Source organism: Crinia signifera, chromosome 6 (assembly GCF_055691185.1).
Source record: "Crinia signifera chromosome 6, ASM5569118v1, whole genome shotgun sequence".
In the NCBI taxonomy this organism is placed as follows: Eukaryota; Metazoa; Chordata; class Amphibia; order Anura; family Myobatrachidae; genus Crinia; species Crinia signifera.
The window spans coordinates 249777748-249799444 of record NC_139222.1 but is presented as its reverse complement, the minus strand read 5'-3'; the positions used below and the strand labels follow the sequence as shown (position 1 = coordinate 249799444).

General features: G+C 43.1%; 1 protein-coding gene and 2 pseudogenes across 1 annotated transcript in view; 1 reads left to right on the top strand and 2 right to left on the bottom strand.

The window, feature by feature from the left end:
• Positions 1-21697, bottom strand: part of ADGRA1 (adhesion G protein-coupled receptor A1) — a 570817-nt gene that overhangs the window by 540603 nt on the left and 8517 nt on the right. The window lies entirely within an intron of this gene.
• LOC146011692 (5S ribosomal RNA) lies at positions 7329-7446 on the bottom strand (annotated as a pseudogene).
• On the top strand, positions 7841-7958 carry LOC146011700 (5S ribosomal RNA; annotated as a pseudogene).

Below are 21697 nucleotides of genomic sequence, written 5' to 3'. Positions count from 1 at the left end.
TTATAGCAGACTAAGCTGTCTAGATCAGCCATTTTTAGTCAAAACTGTCTAGTTAGCTGACTAAAGATAGTCGACCGTGTCTAAAACCACTTGTCCCACCCCCAATAAACCTTTTGCATGCACACTCAACAGGAAATGGGCGGGTAGCTGACATTCGATGATGTCAGCTGCCCGCCCCCCCCCCCCCCCCCCCCCCCGTCACCGGGCAATTTCCATGGGAACGCCTATGAAATGCTGGGCATTCCCATGTGCAAATCTCCCAGCCCGCCACCCTGCGCCCACAATCTTGGGTGTGCGCGCCCGACTAACACTGTTCGCTGTGGCCGCAAGCACTCTGCATCTGCACATGCACAGATGCAAAACATTGGTGCCCCGTGCAGAAGGCACGGAGGACCGAATAAATTAGAATAACCCCCCTGTACCGCTCCTGGCAAGTTTGGGAGTCTGCCTAGCGGGTAATACACTGCTAGTGCTAACGGACAAATTGTGCTGCTCAGTGGTAACCCCGTGACATGAAAAACACAGGGAGATTTTTCTGTAAAGAACTTGTTTAGAGGAACATATTGTACGATTTTATAACACTGGCCTACATGTACAGTAACCAGAGGCAGATTGATTTCATTTTCCATTAAGTTTTGTGTTCATGGGTTGAAAGTCTAGCTGAGTAAGCTATATCCTGTTAAAGCCTTCTCTAATCTGTGTCAATGTTTGGCATTTCCGCATTAGGGAAACCAGAGTTAATTGGAAATGAGTAACTTTATAAAAGTGAAACAGGAAGACACTTCGCTTCACTGTGATTACCATTTATATCTTCTGCGAGACAAAGTGGACCTGATATGTAGATTTAAAGGGACGCATGAACATTCAGCATCTGAAGTATATTGACATACAAAATTGAAATCATACAGTACTGATACTCAGCAGGGGCGGATCCAGGATAAAATGGACAGGGGGGCCACCATGATAAAAGAAGATTTAGGTGGGGGAGGGGCAGTGTTAGTGGTGCCAGTGTACATGCTAAGAGAGCGGCAGAGAGAGGGTGGGAATGGGATTAAAAATAGGCCCTGGCATTTAAAGTACGCAGGCTCCCCATGGCGACAAAATTGAAGGACGCAGTTTGCCGGCGCCAAAGGCGCGCTGCGGAAAGGGGGTGTGGCCACTCAACAAGGGGCATGTCCTTGAGTGTAGTGTACAACACCATATACAACTTATACACATTATGCAACAAAATACTAGACCCCACTATACTTGCCCCTACACATGATGCCAAATGGAATGAGACAAAATTCACATAATTTGCTTGGGGGTTACCCACTGCGCTGTCAATCAGGACAATATAGATTTAGATGGTCTGAGGTATATGGCACAACATGCACAATGAAGGAGGACACGCTGTATTTAAAACAATTGAATTTTATAGACAAAAATAATAATAAATTTCAGGTGGGTTTATTATTATTATTATTATTATTTTTGTCTATAAAATTCAATTGTTTTAAATACAGCGTGTCCTCCTTCATTGTGCTTGTTGTGCCATATACTCAGACCATCTAAATCTATATTGTCCTGATTGACAGCGCAGTGGGTAACCCCAAACAAATATTGTCTGAAAGAAATCTCTGTTTTCTTCCATTAGAGGTCGGGCAGACCTCTCACCCCTGCAGCAGCCAATCAGGGCCTCCTCAATATATTTTTATATAATTTTTCATACTATTAATCTTAATAGCGCCGGGGGCTCTTGGGAGATCTGGATTTATTCCTTTTCCCTAAGAAACATAAAAACTAAAATTCACATAATGCCACATGGATTAAGCCAAAATGTACATAATGCCACATGGATTGAGCCAAAATTCACATAATGCCAAATGGATTGAGCCAAAATTCACATAATGCCACATGGTTTGTGTCAAAATTCACATAATGCCACACAGATTGAGCCAAATTCAAAAAATGCCACACGGATTGAGCCAAAATTCACATAATGCCACAAGGATTGAGCCAAAATTCACATAATGCCACACGCATTGAGCCAGAATTCACATAATGCCACACAGATTAAGCCAAAATTCCCAATACGCTTCATAAACAGGGACATTGTCCATCAAAGGCGCGCATTAAACATTTACACCATAATGTCCATTACAGGTTAAGTTACATGCCATTATGTCCATTATGTATTATGCCAAACACTATAATGCCTATTAAAAATTATGCTACATAAGTGCTGCTTATCTACATGCTCATTGCCAAGGGTTCCATGCTCATTGCCAGAGGTTCCATGCTCGTTGCCATGTGGGATTACATGCTCATTGCCAAGGGAGAATACATGCTCGCGGTAAATGGGGTACAGCCGCCGCCAGGCAGAAGTGATAGCCACTGATAGTGGCAGAGCCTGGCTGTATTCAGAGCACTGCAGGTACCGGCTATTTGAAATAATACCCCTTTCACACCAGAAAATGCATTCCCAGGTTGGCCCCCTTTACACCAGCCTAGTCCCTGCATTTTCTGGTGTGAGGGGGAGAAAACCACCCCTCCCCCTCTTTAACCAGTTATCTCATTTAACCGGCTATATCTTCGGAACCAACTGACCCATTTACATGAGACAAGTATCATATTGATTTGAGTGGGCTTTGAATGATTTTGGTCCAGTGAAACTGAAATGTTTGGTTCCAGAGTAATCTGCCATCAAAGAACATGAACAGCCATGAAATTACATTTCAAAAATAAAAAATCGGTTTACATGCAATATCTCTGGAACCGATTCACCGATATGGACAAGTCTGGTATCATATTGAAGGCCCAGCGATTTGTGATGCCAGAGAGGGAACTGGCAACCGTCGGAACTAGGTGGGGGTCGGAATTGCCGGGTCCCATATTATCCTATGGAGAAAAAACGTTACAGCTTTGCCAGGCGATATCTTTGGTTCCCGAGGGGCTAGAGACACGGGGCTGGGCTCGTTGGAAAGCCCTGGTCCTCAGCTACAAAATGACAAGGGGCCTGTGCCCAGGTGCCCCCCCCCCTGAATCTGCCACTGATACTCAGCTCTACCTATCCTCCCCGGACCTGTCCCCATCTGTATTGAGCCGTGTCTCTGAATGCCTTTCTGCTGTTTCATCCTGGATGTCATCTCGCCACCTCAAACTTAATATCTCAAAAACAGAATTAATTATATTTCCACCAATAAATAGTAGTTACCAACCTGATATCTCTATCGTTGTTGAGAAGATGACAATCACTCCTACCTCTCAAGCTCGCTGCCTAGGTGTTATCCTTGACTCAGAACTTTCCTTTGTACCCCACATTCAATCTGTCTCAAAATCATGCCACATGCACCTAAAAAACATATTTAAAATTCGCCCTTACCTTACACAAGACACTGCAAAAACTCTAATCCATGCTCTCATCATCTCACGCATTGATTATTGCAATAGTCTCCTTTTTGGCCTTCCCCAATACAGACTCTCACCACTACAGTCCATTATGAATGCAGCTGCGAGGCTAATCTTCCTAGCCAGACGTTCATCGTCTGCAAAGCTACTCTGTCAGTCACTTCATTGGTTACCTGTATTCTACCGTATTCAATACAAAATTCTTTTACTTACACACAAAGCCATAAACCAAACTACACCAACTTACATATCTTCACTTATCTCAAAATATCATCCAACACGACCTCTACGCTCCTCCCAAGATCTGCGTCTCTCATCCACACTCATTACTCGCTCCCATTCCCGACTGCAGGACTTTCTACGGGCTGCACCCACTCTGTGGAATGCCCTCCCAAGCACAATAAGACTCTCCTCCAGTCTCCAAACCTATAAGCGTTCCCTAAAAACTCATCTCTTCAGGCAAGCTTATCAAATTCCAGAACCAGTCATAGAACCTTGCATTCTGGTGGAATTGATGCAATAAAGAATACAGTATCTATCCTTATGTATCAATGCCTATTTCCCTATTAGATTGTAAGCTTGCGAGCAGGGCCCTCCTACATTTTGACTGTCTGTAAATACCCTGTTTTGTTGTATCACTGTCCCCTTTGTAAAGCGCAACAGAATATGCTGCGCTATATAAGAAACTGTTAATAAATAAAAAAATAATACTGGTAACCTCTATACATAGCCAAAGTTACAACGCAAGAGTTCAATTCCCTGGCAGCTTCGCAATGAAGATGCCCCAAGTCTATGGGATGCTATGCAGCCACCAAATCTCTGCTATTGACGCATGAAAATAAAATGACTCCTCCTTTGGGACCTCCCAACATTCTGAATGGCTGGCTTTATCCTCCAATCAAAGTACTTTGTTAGCTCTGACTCCTTTGCCAGGCTACCGCTGATGGTGTACCAAATAAATGTATTTCACAGAAGGAACAATACTGGGAAAGAATGAAAAAAAAAAAACTAAAACAAGGACACACATTACATGTTCTACCTGGGAATGGATTCAGGAAAGACTGCTAGGTATACTCCTTGTGACAGCATTAATGGATTCTGAGTAGCAATGATGTAATAATAGTTTGTATGCCAGCTACTATTAGATCCAGATTACAGAGGATCTCTTGAGGCTCTGCACTGTATAATCTTTATCGCATTATGCTCTGCAATGTATCTGACATCAGATCGGCTCTGCGTTGTGTAACCGTCATTGGATTTAAGATAAATGTCCTTTTTAAGGAACAGCTCCCGTTGTCAAAGGAGTGTCCACCTTTCTGGCTCCTTGGGGTATTATTATTGGATTTCCCTGTTCCCTCTGGCCATACATATTTAAATAATATTCTCAGCAAATTCCCATTTTTTGAGGTTAGGATTTAAAAAAAGAAAAAGTGTAAAAAATAAAAAGGTCAAATTTTCTGTTATGTCTTTTGAGTTGCTCTGTGTTCTATTTCACCTCCCGAAGAATGGTAACCAAACTCTTGATCAGTACTATATCAAAATGAAGGCTTCTGCAATGTACTTTTGTACTAATTCTGAGCTGTGATGGTTTTTACTTCCACTTTGAGCTGTGACAGTTTTTAGCTGCAAGCTTTCCACCCCACCCCCAGTCCCTATCTGCTTCTACCTCCAATTTCTGTCTTTAGCTCCCCCTCTCCATATCCAGCAAGTTTGGAACAAATCAGTGTCCCTAAATTGGTTTTGCTTTCTGTTATGACATATTTTAGCACACAAAGGAGTCATTTCACCTGTTAGTGGTCAGTGGTGGTACTTCACCTCATACAGCTGAGGAGTAGTTATATATATATGTATATAGGTGGTGGATTTTTCTGTAGGAGAAGGAGCTCATTTAGGAGGACTCATCTGGTGCTATCTATATTGGATGATAATACAATATAAGTCTTCACTTATAAAAATTGGTCCTGCACTGAAATCATAGGAGATACACATATATATCTTTTCAGATAATTGGGCTAACACATTATAACTCTAATTCCTACTGAGGAGAGCTACTTCGGGATCTCCTTAGCGTATTAGGGTGGTTAACAGATCAAAATCCAGGTAATTTATCTTTACCTTCTAAGGACGAGACACAACACGTCTGGTTATTCATAAGAAGAATTTGAACTATTTCCCCTGATGAAGTCTATGTTAGACGAAACGCGTTGGGACATTGTTTGAACTTTATAAGAGTTGAATAAAGAACCTCTTGGAAATCCAACGATTATGGTTTTATGAACACTGATGTGACACATGGACATTTGATTTAGGCGCTATACCACCATTTGGGAAGTATATATATATATATTAATAATTTTATCTTGTGTGAAGTTGCCTTGTTCAAATCCGTGTGAGTGCTGCTGTGAGAATCCCTGTGCATACCTGTTGATTGCAGCACCCCAGTCCTCACCCTCCATTATATATATATATATATATATATATGGATACACAAAAGAAAGGGAGTTCAGCGCCAAGATATAGTGAACAGAAAATGTTTGTAAAAATAAATTGTGGGGTCCCTTTTGGATCTGAAAGAAACACACTCCCCACTATACAATGGGTGTCTGCACGGGTTCTACTTAAGGGACGGTGGTGGACCGTCTCTATAGAAAGAAGAGTATTTAAGGAAAGTTTTGCGGAACCCGGCGATCTGTGCTTAATAAAAATTGGACCAATTTGACTATGTCAAAAAAAGATAGATATTTATTATACTAAACAAGGGAATATAGGGTACACAGCAATCAATAAGAAATGACACTAGCACATAAAAATATATAAAAAAATATATATATAAAAAATATATATAGAGTATTGATTATGATAAGAGCAAAAATATATATGAGAGATAAAAGCAATTAAGAGAAAAAAAAAAATCCTTAGGAATAAAAACTTCTTTAGGATAAAAAAATATACAACACAGTAGCTTAAGTGTAAAAGATAAATAGCTTAACTGAGGGATGAGGATAAGGACTCAAAAGCTGCCCGACATGTTTCGTCTTACAAGACTTCCTCAGGGGGTGTGGACAAACTGGTTTGGAGCTAGTATATATCAGTAAGGCAGGCTGACATCACTTCCTGTAGTTAGGTAAATCAATTAAGCCAGATATACTATTTGGATGTTACTTATACACATTAAACTTACTAGATTACATATTAAACAACCCGTTTTATATATATATTCATTGGTCAAATAGTCTCTAAGCGCTGGTGTGTGTTAGCGCTGACGAAATAGTTAATTGGGTAAACGGAGGTTTCAGGAAGTGGGGCGGGACGTCACATCCGCCCCACTTCCGCCCCGCATCCGCCGTCGTCAGGAACGATGTGCGCATGTGGTTTGAGACAATTCTGCTGGAAGGAGCGTCTGGGTTCTCCGTTGTTCTCCGTCACATTGGAGGCGGGTGCTTTATCCAGTGTCAGGACCCGGATCGCGCTCATGCGATTGGTTGTGTTATGCTGGCATCTTGTGGTTAGTTAACAGAGCTGCAGCTTCATATGTTATTTTTCAATTGTTTTGGCAAATAGTGTTCCTTAAGTATAGGAAGCTCATAGAGGCGAACATAAAGTAATGTGGAAGACAAGAAAAAGGAGGTTTTAGTAAATCAGTTATAAATACTCACTCACAGGTGCATGTTTTTGATGGCATATCATATATATTTAAAAAACAAACAAAGGAGGCAGCTATTACTACTAATGCCAAGTATCAATAATTAAATAGGAGTTTAGATCCAAAGACATTATGCATACGCGGAGAAGTAATATATTATTAGATGAAATTATTAGTGGTATCGTAATTCATATAAGGCATAATTTCTGATCAAGTATTTATACTAAAAGGTACACGTCCAACTAGGCAAACTGTATGATCCACCTTTACTTGTGTGTCACCACCTGTTTTTTTGAAACTACAGCACCTGGTATTCCATAGAGGTCTCCCATCCATGTACTGACCAGGCCCTACACTGCTTAGCTTCCAAGATCGGACGTAGTTGGGCGTCCCAGTGTGGTATGGCTGTACGATATTAGATGGTATATTGGCACAAAAGGGATCAAGACCAGTTACCTACTGACATCCGGGTTCAAATACAAGCGTTAGATATGTTATCACTGTTAATATTTGGAGTATATCCAACCTTAATGAGTGGTATACTCTTGTCATCTTGTCATTTCCCATGTAGGATGCGTTGGATGCATCCAGAAGGATTTAATGACAACTACGAGATAGCACCCTTTCTGTGAACCCTTACCAACGCATCCTACATGGGAAATGACAAGATGACAAGAGTATACCACTCATTAAGGTTGGATATACTCCAAATATTAACAGTGATAACATATCTAACGCTTGTATTTGAACCCGGATGTCAGTAGGTAACTGGTCTTGATCCCTTTTGTGCCAATATACCATCTAATATCGTACAGCCATACCACACTGGGACGCCCAACTACGTCCGATCTTGGAAGCTAAGCAGTGTAGGGCCCGGTCAGTACATGGATGGGAGACCTCTATGGAATACCAGGTGCTGTAGTTTCAAAAAAACAGGTGGTGACACACAAGTAAAGGTGGATCATACAGTTTGCCTAGTTGGACGTGTACCTTTTAGTATAAATACTTGATCAGAAATTATGCCTTATATGAATTACGATACCACTAATAATTTCATCTAATAATATATTACTTCTCCGCGTATGCATAATGTCTTTGGATCTAAACTCCTATTTAATTATTGATACTTGCCATTAGTAGTAATAGCTGCCTCCTTTGTTTGTTTTTTAAATATATATGATATGCCATCAAAAACATGCACCTGTGAGTGAGTATTTATAACTGATTTACTAAAACCTCCTTTTTCTTGTCTTCCACATTACTTTATGTTCGCCTCTATGAGCTTCCTATACTTAAGGAACACTATTTGCCAAAACAATTGAAAAATAACATATGAAGCTGCAGCTCTGTTAACTAACCACAAGATGCCAGCATAACACAACCAATCGCATGAGCGCGATCCGGGTCCTGACACTGGATAAAGCACCCGCCTCCAATGTGACGGAGAACAACGGAGAACCCAGACGCTCCTTCCAGCAGAATTGTCTCAAACCACATGCGCACATCGTTCCTGACGACGGCGGATGCGGGGCGGAAGTGGGGCGGATGTGACGTCCCGCCCCACTTCCTGAAACCTCCGTTTACCCAATTAACTATTTCGTCAGCGCTAACACACACCAGCGCTTAGAGACTATTTGACCAATGAATATATATATAAAACGGGTTGTTTAATATGTAATCTAGTAAGTTTAATGTGTATAAGTAACATCCAAATAGTATATCTGGCTTAATTGATTTACCTAACTACAGGAAGTGATGTCAGCCTGCCTTACTGATATATACTAGCTCCAAACCAGTTTGTCCACACCCCCTGAGGAAGTCTTGTAAGACGAAACATGTCGGGCAGCTTTTGAGTCCTTATCCTCATCCCTCAGTTAAGCTATTTATCTTTTACACTTAAGCTACTGTGTTGTATATTTTTTTATCCTAAAGAAGTTTTTATTCCTAAGGATTTTTTTTTTTTTTCTCTTAATTGCTTTTATCTCTCATATATATTTTTGCTCTTATCATAATCAATACCCTATATATATTTTTATATATATATTTTTTTATATATTTTTATGTGCTAGTGTCATTTCTTATTGATTGCTGTGTACCCTATATTCCCTTGTTTAGTATAATAAATATCTATCTTTTTTTGACATAGTCAAATTGGTCCAATTTTTATTAAGCACAGATCGCCGGGTTCCGCAAAACTTTCCTTAAATATATATATATATATATATATATATATATATATATATATGCCCCCTACAATTTCTGTTTAAATAATGTGGTCACAAGCCATAGGGCACCCCAAAACAAGGAAAGGTGAGTGCCGATGTTTAGTGTATATTGTTTTTATATATGTATATATGTATATATATATATATATATATATATATATATATATATATAAATAATATATTGTTATATATATTGGTATAATATAATATATTGTTATATATATTGTTTAGTGTATATTGTTTATATATATATATATATATAAACAGATACAGAATAACCCCAAACTGCGCTCAACTAACTTTAAGCGACACCTCTGAGGGATCCCCTGTTATATGGGACCCAATGTTGTTGTTAGAGATGAGAAAGAAGGAGGGTTCAGAGTGCGCTATTAATGAATACACAGAATTAATAAAAAGATAATTTTTAATTAAAAAAAAATGCCCTATGGGCACAACACAATATATACAGAATATAAAATATTTCAATACAACATTGAATGAGTATCTTTCAGATGTTTAGACTTATAGTGAGTATAACAGGCTCAACGCATTTCGTCATCAAATGACTTCCTCAGTGCAGTGAAATCGTCATAGTACATGAATGATTTGTGCTGTAAATCATAATACATAAAAGTAAATGATACATTCCAATACAGCACACATAATTATACAGAAATCATACATTTTATATAAAGGAGAGCATAATGCAGATGAAGAACATATATGGAGAGGAGGACGGTACAGAGATAGTTGGTTTATTTTAATTATGTTCAACATTAGCTGTTAGCTTTCTTAAATGTTCTTCGGTATATGTTCTTCATCTGCATTATGCTCTCCTTTTTATAAAATGCATGTTTTCTGGATAATTATGTGTGCTGTGTTTGAATGTATAATTAACTGTTATGTATTATGATTTACAGCACAAATCATTCATGTACTATGCCGATTTCACTGCCCCTGAGGAAGTCATTTTGATGGCGAAACGCGTTGGGCCTGTTATACTCATTTGAAGTCTAAATATCTGAAAGATACTCATCCAATGTTGTATTGAAAGATATTTTATATTCTGTATATATTGTGTTGTCCCCATAAGGCAATATTATATATATATATATATATATATATATATATATATATATATATATATATATATATATATATATATATATTGGCTATCAGCTGTCACATGTTTTGGCTTCAATAAGATCCCGTTTAGAGATCCGGGTAAATCTGGATCTGCACATCCATATTTATAACCATTAACCAGGCCCATAGTATGACATAATAATAATCGTCATTCACTATGATGACATTTTGAATGTTAACATTTTAATTAAAAAAGACAAATGATATGTAGTTCATCTTTTATGTTTCTTTTTTTTTTGTGTGACTGTAATAAAATTTTATTAAATTCATTAATGCTTGGTAAACAATACTAAACAATGAGACATTTACCTTTCCCATCCAGTGACAGTCCATAAAACAAACAATGTATTTAAACTCCAGGCAAATACTGTATCTTACAGAGTAAAATATCTTGCGCAATTATCTCCTCAAACTTGCAGCAAATCCCAGGGGTAAATCTGATTCTTGTTTCTCTTACTGAGATTCAGCAGATTACACTTTGTGTTTGGATAATATGGTTTTGTTGCACGATATCCTTTTTAGCCAAGTCTCTTCTACTTAGCGTGCATGAAAGAATACTTTGTTTTCATTCACTATCAATAAAATTGATTTGCTAAACTAATGTAAGGATGGGGCTGCGGGCAGGGGCGGATTGGGGACCAAAAGTGGCCCTGGAAAATTTCTGGAAGTGGCCTCATGTGGGCAGCACCAAATCAAAATGGGCAGGGCCAGCATAACAGTAGGCGGGGTTACTACATCAGTATACCTGAAGCTGAAAGATGCGCGTGTTTCTACCTAGTCACGGGTGTTGCACAGAACCAAATAATTCAGCCACGGACACTGCAGGAAACAGGGCTGATTACTTTGAATACATATACTTAAACATATGTATATGAAGTTTTCAGCCCATGTATAATTCTGAACAATGGGAGGAGGGAGAGCACCTCTCAGGGAGGGAGAACATGTTCATAAAGCCTTAAGGGGTGTACACATGGGGCAATTTCATACCCTTTTCTAAGGTATCTGACTAGACCACCTTCGCTTGCCACAACTTTACTAAAGGTATTAGATGGTGGCGTGGACACAGGATGGTAGAGGCGTGGACCCAGGGTGGTGGCGTGGTACACTGAGTGGTGCTGCTTTATCTATATCAAATTCCTTTGCCCCTAAAGGTGGTGAAAACCCCCCACTATATATACAGTATATACATATTTATTTTAAGTACAGTTGGAGCCATTTTTATTCAACCCAACTATGCGGCATGTCTGCCCGTCTTGACGCACCATTAGCTGAGACATGCATGCTTGACACTTGCGCACCACATTTGCGGCAATGGGACATGCAAGCATGTGAGATGCTAGCGTGTCCCCATCTTGGCGTGTTGCTGGGCTGAATGAAAACGGCGCCATCTGTAGATACAAATGCTGCCTCATACAAATTATTCATCATATTATTGGGACTCAGAGCCTGAAAAGCAGCAAAGCAACAGCAGTATTTGTGGTTGCTCAGTGTTGTGACTAGACATAATTAGTCCCCTCCATTGCGTTTTACCACAATTCTTGGGCATGTGGGGAGGAGGAGGCATATTAAATTACAATTAAATTGCATTATGTCGGCTTTGCTATCACCTCACAAGCCATCGAATCGTGGTAAAATGCTGTGTGGAGAGGGGGCAGCACGGCGCTACGATTCTGGGATGGAATGCATTAGAAAAAACATTTGTGGTCAGGGCCGGTGCTACGGTGTTCGGTGCTCTCCTGCAAACTTTACATTTGCACCCCCTCATACTTTATAAAGGGACCGCGCACACAAAAAAAAGATGTGTGGTCTCACAAGGAAGGGACGTGGCCACACAATAGTACACTCGTTTCAAATTACGCCGCACAGTACACCATATTATTCACATTATATAGCACCAGTGCCATAATTAGACATTTTTATGCCCTGTGCCAGAAAGTGAATTTGTCATTGCCCCACTTCCACAGCGAGAACTGGGAGAAGGGGCGTGGCAACGTGACAGTACCAATAACACCGTAATGCCCATTACACTTTATGGCACACATGGTACTGCCACACAGTACTGCCTATTTCACATTATGCCACACACTGTAATTCCCCTTATACAATATGCTGCACACTTTAATGCCCATATGACATTATGCTATGTGTAATGCCCCAGGTACTTGTGCTTATACACATAATGCCACCAGTAGTGTCCCTTACACAATGGCCAGAGAAGTGCCCAATGCATTATGTCCTGTCCAGCCCTGAGCCCAGCAGAGCCTGCAGAGGCACTGAATTGATTTTCAAATATGGCACCAGCTTTTGAGCCAATCAGAGGTCTCAGTCCAACAGCCAATCAATAACTGCAGCTGCTGGACCACATGATGTACCCACAGTGCAAAAGGGGAAGGCACCACTGGCACACACCTAGTTATTGCCCTGCACAGCACCTAGTGCCCCTTATTCACATTACGCTTCACATTAGTGCCCATTACACAAAATGTCCACAGTAGTAGTGTTGCTTAAACATAATGCCCCCTGTTGTCCTCAGTAGTATCGCTGACTATACGTGACGCCCACACCAGTTGCTGAAAGTCTTAGCGCTGACTATACGTAACACCCACACCAGCTGCCGACAGTAGTAGCCATGATTATGCTTAATGCCCACACCAGTTGCCGACAGTAGTAGCACTGATTTTAGCTAATGCCCACACCAGTTGCCGTCAGTAGTAGTGCTCCTTTAACTAATGCCCACACCAGATGCAGACAGTAGTAGCGCTTCTTATATCTAATGCCCACACCAGATGCCGACAGTAGTAGCGCTTCTTATACTTAATGCCCACACCAGTTGCTGACAGTAGTAGCGCTTCCTATACCTAATGCCCACACCAGTTGCTGACAGTAGTAGCGCTTCTTATACCTAATACCCACGCCAGATGCAGACAGTAGTAGCGCTTCTTATACCTAATACCCACGCCAGATGCAGACAGTAGTAGCGCTTCTTATACCTAATGCCCACACCAGATGCCGACAGTAGTAGCGCTTCTTATACCTAATGCCCACACCAGATGCCGACAGTAGTAGCGCTTCTTATACTTAATGCCCACACCAGTTGCTGACAGTAGTAGCGCTTCTTATACCTAATGCCCACACCAGTTGCTGACAGTAGTAGCGCTTCCTATACCTAATGCCCACACCAGTTGCTGACAGTAGTAGCGCTTCTTATACCTAATACCCACGCCAGATGCAGACAGTAGTAGCGCTTCTTATACCTAATACCCACGCCAGATGCAGACAGTAGTAGCGCTTCTTATACCTAATGCCCACACCAGATGCCGACAGTAGTAGCGCTTCTTATACCTAATGCCCACACCAGATGCAGACAGTAGTAGCACTTCTTATACCTAATGCCCACACCAGATGCAGACAGTAGTAGCGCTTCTTATACCTAATGCCCACACCAGATGCAGACAGTAGTAGCGCTTCTTATACCTAATGCCCACACCAGATGCAGACAGTAGTAGCGCTTCTTATACCTAATGCCCACACCAGATGCAGACAGTAGTAGCGCTTCTTATACCTAATGCCCACACCAGATGCAGACAGTAGTAGCGCTTCTTATACCTAATGCCCACACCAGATGCAGACAGTAGTAGCGCTTCTTATACCTAATGCCCACACCAGATGCAGACAGTAGTAACGCTTCTTATACCTAATGCCCACACCAGATGCAGACAGTAGTAGCGCTTCTTATACCTAATGCCCACACCAGATGCAGACAGTAGTAGCGCTTCTTATACCTAATGCCCACACCAGATGCAGACAGTAGTAACGCTTCTTATACCTAATGCCCACACCAGATGCAGACAGTAGTAGCGCTTCTTATACCTAATGCCCACACCAGATGCAGACAGTAGTAGCGCTTCTTATACCTAATGCCCACACCAGATGCAGACAGTAGTAACGCTTCTTATACCTAATGCCCACACCAGATGCAGACAGTAGTAGCGCTTCTTATACCTAATGCCCACACCAGATGCAGACAGTAGTAGCGCTTCTTATACCTAATGCCCACACCAGATGCAGACAGTAGTAACGCTTCTTATAACTAAAGCCCACGCCAGATGCAGACAGTAGTAGCGCTTCTTATACCTAATGCCCACACCAGATGCAGACAGTAGTAGCGCTTCTTATACCTAATGCCCACACCAGATGCAGACAGTAGTAGCGCTTCTTATACCAATGCCCACACCAGTTGCTGACAGTAGTACCGCTTCTTATACCTAATGCCCACACCAGATGCAGACAGTAGTAATGCTTCCTCTACCAATGCCCACACCAGTTGCTGACAGTAGTACCGCTTCTTATACCTAATGCCCACACCAGATGCAGACAGTAGTAGCGCTTCTTATACCTAATGCCCACACCAGATGCCGACAGTAGTAGCGCTTCTTATACCTAATGCCCACACCAGTTGCTGACAGTAGTAGCGCTTCCTATACCTAATGCCCACACCAGTTGCCGACAGTAGTAGCGCTTCTTATACCTAATACCCACGCCAGATGCAGACAGTAGTAGCGCTTCTTATACCTAATGCCCACACCAGATGCAGACAGTAGTAATGCTTCCTCTACCAATGCCCACACCAGTTGCTGACAGTAGTACCGCTTCTTATACCTAATGCCCACACCAGATGCAGACAGTAGTAGCGCTTCTTATACCTAATGCCCACACCAGATGCCGACAGTAGTAGCGCTTCTTATACCTAATGCCCACACCAGTTGCTGACAGTAGTAGCGCTTCCTATACCTAATGCCCACACCAGTTGCCGACAGTAGTAGCGCTTCTTATACCTAATACCCACGCCAGATGCAGACAGTAGTAGCGCTTCTTATACCTAATACCCACGCCAGATGCAGACAGTAGTAGCGCTTCTTATACCTAATGCCCACACCAGATGCCGACAGTAGTAGCGCTTCTTATACCTAATGCCCACACCAGATGCAGACAGTAGTAGCGCTTCTTATACCTAATGCCCACACCAGATGCCGACCGTAGTAGCGCTTCTTATACCTAATGCCCACACCAGATGCAGACCGTAGTAGCGCTTCTTATACCTAATGCCCACACCAGATGCAGACAGTAGTAGCGCTTCTTATACCTAATGCCCACACCAGATGCAGACAGTAGTAGCGCTTCTTATACCTAATGCCCACACCAGATGCAGACAGTAGTAACGCTTCTTATACCTAATGCCCACACCAGATGCAGACAGTAGTAGTGCTTCTTATACCTAATGCCCACACCAGATGCAGACAGTAGTAACCCTTCTTATACCTAATGCCCACACCAGATGCAGACAGTAGTAGCGCTTCTTATACCTAATGCCCACACCAGATGCAGACAGTAGTAGCGCTTCTTATACCAATGCCCACACCAGTTGCTGACAGTAGTACCGCTTCTTATACCTAATGCCCACACCAGATGCAGACAGTAGTAACGCTTCCTCTACCAATGCCCACACCAGTTGCTGACAGTAGTACCGCTTCTTATACCTAATGCCCACACCAGATCCAGACAGTAGTAGCGCTTCTTATACCTCATGCCCACACCAGTTGCTGACAGTAGTAGCGCTTCTTATACCTCATGCCCACACCAGATGCCGACAGTAGTAGCGCTTCTTATACCTAATGCCCACACCAGATGCCGACAGTAGTAGCGCTTCTTATACCTCATGCCCACACCAGATGCCGACAGTAGTAGCGCTTCTTATACCTAATGCCCACACCAGATGCAGACAGTAGTACCGCTTCTTATACCAATGCTCACACCAGTTGCTGACAGTAGTAGCGCTTCTTATACCAATGCCCACACCAGATGCAGACAGTAGCGCTTCTTATACCAATGCCCACACCAGATGCAGACAGTAGTAGCGCTTCTTATACCAATGCCCACACCAGATGCAGACAGTAGTAGCGCTGTCTATACATAATGTCCACACCAGCTGCCGACAGTAATAGTGCTGCCTATACATAATGTCCACACCAGCTGCCGACAGTACTACGCTGCTTTTACAGATGGAGCCAGCCTCATTGTTGCTGCTGGCGTGCCAGATGCTCCGATCTGGCGGGCGGCCCGCCAGCATACATGGACACACAACGTCTTGGACGCTCGCATGTCCATGGGCTGGGTATGGGGCGGGCAAACATAAGAGACACACACATGGCAGAATCCCCAGCGCACCGCGATGATTGGTGTGCGGGGGACAGGTACAATGAGGATGGCTCCACCTGGACATAGTTTGGTGACAGTAATACTCCCTCTTACACACCTTTTTTTTTTTTTTTTTACCTGTGGCAGCTCAGCCTCACCTTTCATCAGCCCTGCTGTGCTCCGATGTAGCTCCGCCCCCTCGTCCCGTTTGGCTCCGCCCATCCGTCCGTGTAGCTCCGCCCCCTGTTCAGTGTCTGCTGGCCTGACACTGATGTAGTTAAAGGGGGGTTTGGACACGGGAGCTGGGAACTTGGGAAGGAGCTTCAGGAAGCTGGCGCTGCTGCCTGTAGTCACTGAGGACAGCAGCAGCAGCAACAGGGAAGGGGGGAAATGGGGCTCCTCTCTTCTCCTGCGCTTCTGACTCCGTGTCTACTGGGTTCTTTGATCCTCCTGCGGCACCCCCCCCCCCCCCCTCCACCCCTCAGGGAGGCGGGGCTAGCGCCGCTCGGAGAGAGCCAGGCTCAGGCTCTCGGAGAGAACAGTGGGTGGGCGGAGTCACCAGCAGTGCCAGACCAGTGACAGTCGGAGGGCCTGGCACAAACATGGTGACTATACTACTGGGCTGAGCCGGCTGACACTAGTAGCTCAGCCTCAGCGGCAGAGCCTGAGGTGAGCTCAGCTGTAAGCTGTATGCTGTCACTGTGTGCTCACTGCTGCCCCTGCTGCCTGAAATTTTAAATTCGGCCTCAGTCGCATCGGCCTCCCGGGAAAGTTCCCGGTAATTATAATGGCCAATCCGCCCCTGGCTGCGGGCCAATCTGAGACAATTTGATGACTGATTTCTGTTGATAATGAGCAAAAATGTTTAATGGGGCATGCAATAAATTACTGTTCTACAACTGTTTGCTCCATGACACAGACTGTTTTTAAACATTCAACAGCCACATTTAGGCCCTTATTCTAGTTCACTCTTTCTGACAAATTCCTTCTCAGATGGACAAAACCATGTGCACTGCAGGGGGGGGGGCAGATGTAAAATTTGCAGAGAGAATTAGATTTGGGTGAGTTATTTTGTTTCTGTGCAGGGTAAATACTGTCTGCTTTATTTTTACACTGCAATATAGATCTCACCTTGAAGTAACCCCCCCCCCAATCTAATTCTCTCTGCACAAGTAACTTCTGCCCCACCTGCAGTGCACATGGTTTTGTCCATCTAAGAAGGATTTTGTCAGAAAGAGTGAACTAGAATAAGGCCCTTAGTTACACACACTGTATCGCTTATAGGGCCAGGATGAGTTGGAATTTTGACACACTTTGCAAAATTACAACTCCCGGCGGCAGGCTGCAGGGGGGCCCCACAATGGCAAGGACGCCAGTCAAGCCTGATCCCATAAAAATATTGTGTTTGTTTCGCGGGAAATGAGACCACTTCATTATACACCCTTGTTTGGGGTTGCAGAAGTGGCGTGTGATGTCACATAACCAACAGTACGGACACGCCTGGACCAGGTTCGCCTGCGCCATCTGAACGCTCTGTGGGGTTCAGTCATATTTTCTGCAATGCAACCGCAGTTCATGGCCTTGTGCAGGTGCACTGGTGCGTGCAAGCATGCGCAGATTGATGAAAATTGCGATCTGCAATTTCTGGTTATCAGTGGGGCTAGCTGAATCATCCCCATTGTCTGTACAAACCCTTAAGTCCCCTGCTAATAGTTGCTATCTCAGGGAGGTTGGAGGGGCAAGGATGACATCAGTGATGAGGACACGATTAAGGCAGAAAAAAAAATATTGAAGCCTTTTACAGAATGTAGTTTATGGCATTCAAATAGCTCATAATTGTCTACTCTCCAGGAAGTTGTGGGATACTCCCAATATTTGGGGCTGCCAACACACCCCCAGAATACTATTGTGAAGGATGGAGATGTAATCATCGTCATTTACATGTTTGTGGGAGGGGCTAAAATGATGCATTTGACATCCTTTTAGCACCTCCCCATTGACATGCAAATGCTGGTGATTACCTCTGCCTTATAACGGACCCACAAATGGCTGCATTTTCATGGATGCAGTTTGATGATGTCAGCGCTCAGCCACGCCCCTGAAGTTCCTTCAATCGTCTCCTCTTTGTAAAGTAGGTAAATATGAATCAGCTGCTACTGTACCTAGCATTTTATAGAATCTACATAAGAATAAGCACACAGCATTGAGCAGCGGGTTCTGAGTAGGAGAGAGAGGCTGTGCTGCTGCGGCAGCCTGTGCTCTCTACTCCCCCTGCCCGATCTCTGCAGGGGAGAGGGGGGTGCTGGACCCAGGACCCTCCATCAGACCCATGCCCGGGTAGAAACTACCCGCCCCCTCCTCCCTCTCTACGGCACTGAATACAACACAATAAACAGACTAATTTAAGTGGATCTTTAACCCCTTAAGTGGTTAGTTTTCCTGGGGCAGGACAAACCTACTAGGACAGGTTTGTCCTGCCCCAGAAATAATCACCACAGAAGGGGCTACTTGCAGGGACTTGGGAGCACTCGGGTGTTCGGGTGCTCAGCCATACATTTGTTATGGCATTCCTGTGTTTGGACGCCCGAACACACAAACGGCCATGCACGGCTGAACCTCTGCATGTGGCCCTGATCCTGATCGGCATTGGGAGGGGGCGATCAGTGACGGGGGGATGGTGGTGCACCAGTGGTTCACCGCTGGAGGCACCACTGGTGCGCCCTTTCTTTACAGTGGCATGTCCGGAAATTTCTCATGAGAGCCCGCTCCTGCAGCGCAGCTCAGAGAAATTTCCGGGCACACCACCAAAGGGTTAAAGGCCTATAAGGGTCCATTAAATGAAAAACATTTTCATTTTACAAAACTGTTGAGAATTGCATAAGCATACATTTTCACCCATCCATCGGACTAGAGTTTTTGATAAACGCTACCTACTGCATAGTAGAAGCTGTTTGTTTGTTATGGTCTTGGTGATTATTAGGGTTAGTGTGTTGACAGTGTTGGTAAGTTTCATATAGACAACAGGTTTATTTGTATATTAAAATACTACTGTCAATTCCAATTGAACATATTTCTAAAATTGATACATTTGTGTAAAAGAGATTGACAATGATAATTTAACGGTAAAATTAGTGACTTCCTTTAAATACTTAAACGGAGGCCGAAATATACAATTTGCCTATATAAGTAGGTACCGGCACTCCTCCTCCAGTACCTTGCTTCTGTGTGATGTGGAGAAAGCATGAAGTGGTTGCGGCTTAGTGACTAGCAGACTAGCAAAACTGGATAATAGTTGTTGACTCAACCTTGGGCCACTGCTCCAAGGAGAGTGGACAACCACCACATGATGACGCAATCTGCTATAAAATTGTATAATTAGGATCCCACACCTTCCAAATTAATCCCAATAATCACGGTAAAATGGTATGTTGGAGATGGGTGGTGATGACAAGACCATAGTTTAGCCTCATCCGCCTGGATCTTGCTCTCCCCAGACCTTTTGGAGCTCTGTCTCACAAACTTGATAAGCGTGGGGTTTGTGAGGCAATTGTATTATGCGTATGAGTGGCAGGGAAGTGATGATGGGGGAGATGTATCAAGCAATATAAAGAGTAGAGAAGTGGATGAGTGAGAAGTTGCCAATAAACTTGTTTTCAGTGTATACCTTGAAGTACATGCACACGTCCAAGATGGCTGCCTCACTGTGCTCCTGAACATCTCCACATAAGAATCAAAAATATCCAAGGAATTAACTTTAATTGGTACTACTCTACGTGGACATCTCTTCAAAATCCACGGATGGCATTGCTGCACTAAGATTAACATTGTATTGGATTAAAACCTCTGCTTCCTTCACTATGACTTTACATCGGCATACTCTTCAACAGGGCTGGACAGGCCGGTACAAATTAGCAGAATGGGTGTGGCCACGGGTAAAGTGGCATGGCCTTGTGGCACTACCATATCAATCAATAGAGCATAGAAATGCTGAAAACCCATTTTGGCCGGTACAGACCATAAAAAACAGTATAGTACTCGCCAAAAAGGTACAGTTGGAAGGTATGCATCTGCTGTGGACAGGGGCGGATTTAGGGATGAGGGCGCCCCTAGGCACAACAATAATGTTTACTAAGTAGGACAGTTTATAGGGGCAGTATCTGCATGTCCTATCCATTTACACTCTATTTAAGATGGAATATGGTACAGTACAGTGGATATTTTGCAGTTATTGGTACATTTTGGGCTGACAGTACTATCACAGGCATCTAAGTGCCGCCCCCAAACATGTGCCGCCCCTAGGCACGTGCCTCACGTGCCTAATGGGAAATTTGGCTCTGGCTGTGGACATCATAGAGCAAGGTATCGCTATATTTGACTCCTCCCTTATGCATCAGTCACATATGTTCTCTGTTCAGCAAATAACTCTGATCCATTCCATGAATAATCTAAAATATCTCCAGTCTCTGATTTTCGAGAAATATGTTAAATTTAAAACACAGGGCCCCAGCATTCTCTACCCTAGCAAGGAATATACATTTCAAAAGGGGCCTCACACTGGGATTATCACACCTACTGTACTATACACAGGAGGAATGGCTTCTAACACCTTTCCAAACGCCTGCTTTATTCTGGAATATCTTGGGTCACTTTAAATCAGCAACTGAAAAGAAGAGTTACCTGTCGTTTATATAATTAATCCTTGTTAAAAATACACCTTTTGTATAAGAGAGAAGCAACTGGATACAGCAATAACCAAATTAAATTAGACTGTGTTCAGGAACCTCATTATAAGTTCTGCATCTCCCACAGAATTCAGAAAAATGACACACACAAAAAGAAACTTTTATCTTCTCTCATCATCAAATGCAATTCAAGCTTAAATCTCATTGATTACCCAATGTATTTATGTACTGTACTTCCAGCATTATGTTTTTACTCCAGGGTTGCTTACCCTCCCGGAATGGCCAAGAGGGTCACGGAAACTGGGTCACCCTGCCGGCCCCCCGAAAAGGGGGCAAAGCCTCCTGGAATGTGGCCAGTCTCCTGTGACCCCCACTCCCCCACTGCCTGAAATAATGGCACTGCACGGCGGGGGGGG